The sequence below is a fragment of the Tupaia chinensis genome, unplaced genomic scaffold (genome assembly GCF_000334495.1).
Source record: "Tupaia chinensis unplaced genomic scaffold, TupChi_1.0 Scaffold000153_1, whole genome shotgun sequence".
NCBI classification, from domain to species: Eukaryota; Metazoa; Chordata; class Mammalia; order Scandentia; family Tupaiidae; genus Tupaia; species Tupaia belangeri.
In genome coordinates this window covers 2,283,465-2,285,784 of record NW_006159624.1, presented here as the reverse complement: position 1 = coordinate 2,285,784, position 2,320 = coordinate 2,283,465, and the positions used below count along the sequence as shown (strand labels likewise).

General features: G+C 39.4%; 1 pseudogene; it reads left to right on the top strand.

Moving 5' to 3' along the window:
- The first annotated feature begins 310 nt into the window (after positions 1 to 310).
- LOC102481504 (small ubiquitin-related modifier 1 pseudogene) lies at positions 311 to 589 on the top strand (annotated as a pseudogene).
- Positions 590 to 2,320: the final 1,731 nt, after the last annotated feature.

The following is a 2,320-nucleotide window of genomic DNA, read 5'->3' as shown; positions in this document are numbered from 1 at the left end:
ATACATTTTGGGGGGACACATTCAAACCATAGCAAGAATAAACATAGCAAACAAAAGAGTGTGACCGCAGTGGATCTTTGGCCATGGAAATGTTTCAAGATGTCCCTAGGAATGAATGAGATGAACAAATAGAAAAGAGGCTATTTGATATACATAAATACAAAAACCTGGACAAAGGAATAAACAAGCAAAAAAGAAAAAAAAAATGGTGGTGTTGTGTTGTGAGGAAGACAGTCTTGTAAACCTCTAGTGAGTTCCTGCCTGCCAATTCAGCTGTTGAGCTGTGACCCCTCAGGATAAAACCACCCACATGTCTGACTAGGAAGCGAAACCCTGAACTGAGAACTTGGGGATTAAGAAGGAAGAATACATTAAACTCAAAGGCATTGGACAGGAGAGCAGAGAGATTCACTTCAAAGTGAAAATGACAACACACCTCAAGAAACTCAGAGAACCATACTGTCTAAGACAGGGAGTTCCAATGAATTCACTCAGGTTTCTCTTTAAAGGTCAGAGAATTATTGATAATCGTATTCTAAAAGAACTGGGAATGGAAGAGGAAGATGTGATTGAAGTTTATCAGGAATAAGCGGGGAGGGTTAATTAACAGTTTAGATTTTCTTTTTTTTCTAAGAATTAGTTTATTTAACTTTATTTATTTATTTATTTTAATTTGACCAGAGAGGAACAGAATGAGAGAGAGAGAGAGAGAGAGAGAGAGAGAGAGAGAGAGAGAGAGAGAGAGAGAGAAAGCAATCTGTGAGGGGCAGGATTTGAACCACAGTCGGCCACGTGGGAGTCCACCACCACTAGCCACCATGCCACCTGCTAGCCCCTAGATTTTCTTTTTATTATTTTTTCTTTTCCCTTAATTCTTTTTTTTTTTATTTTTAAAAATAGTTCTTTTGTAATGTGGTCTTCAAAATAGAGTTGAAAATTGGCTCTCCACCTCTTTAAAACATTTGGTAATTTGAATCCTAGTGCTCATTATTTGTTATCATGCTGATATTTAGTGATCAAGCCTTAGTTCCCTTCACAGTCCCTCTCTGCCTTATAAAAGGTACACGTGTGCACAGAGAAGACGCCTGCTCCAGGACTCTGCATTTTCAGGCTTGTGGTAATAAAGATCAGCCAATGCTAGTGTTCATAGTGACATTTGAAGTGGCCCTGAAGTTTCAGCATGATTGCTTTGCTCCTGGACTATGACTTCAGTGGGAGATGGAAGCTTTTCAGAAAACTGAGCTGAAAAACTTTCCTTAACTTGTAGCTATTTTTTATATCTGAGGGTCTGGACCAATAGAAGAGGAATATTAGATTGGAGTCAAGATGGCAGATATATGGAGATAGTTCACTAATCCCAAAGGTGGTTTCACTGAAGAGAATGCATTCTAAGATGAAAAAAAATTTTGTCAGAAGATTCCAGAAAAGTTTTATTTTTAAAAAAATTTTTAAAGAGTTTTTTCCTATAGGGCAGGTGTGCTCGCCAGAGAGACAGAAAGCAAGAAATCACCCCTGTTGGGGGTGGGAGTGGCCACACTGTAATACCTTCTCTTCTATTCTCCTCTCAGGATTTTGGGCATGTATGCACACACACCTGACTTGAGTTCAAGCCACTGGGTCCAGGACTCGAACTGTAGTCAACTAAGTGGGAGTCCAGCAACATAACCATTATGCCATTTGCTGGTCCATATTCCCAGAAAAGTTCTAATCTCTATTAGCAGTTCACAAAGTTATTCATGCAGAAGAGTATACAACAGAACACTGTCTTTTTGCTTTTATTCGTATTTTTTGACCTGGGGTATGGATTTTAAGTGGAGATAGTCTGTACCAGCTTCATTAAAATAAACAATGTTTCTAAAAAATCATTAAAAAAAGAAGTTAAATCCAGTGAAGTGGGTTACTTAGCCTAATCATTAAAATGGAGTTATAAGCCTTCACCTGTTTCAATTCAAGGAACCAGGTAACTGAATAAAGGCAGACTAGGTTTGCCAGTCAAATCATACAAACTCTTCTTTTTTTTTGAGAGAGAGGTTTTTGCTATAGGGTGCATGTACTCATGGGAGAGACAGAGAGAGAGAGAGACAGAGAAATAGAAAGGGAGAAGGCATCTACAAAGGGGGATGTTCACACCACACTCTCTTCTCCATTCTCCTCCTGGGATCTTGGACAAGCATACATACATGCCTGGCATGATTTTGAAGCCACTGGGTCTAGGACTCAAACTGCAGCTGGCCATGTAAGAGTCCAGTGATGTAACCGCTATGGCATCTACTGGTCCCAACACACTCTTCTTAATGCTGCCTCCCCTGTTTTCTCAAAT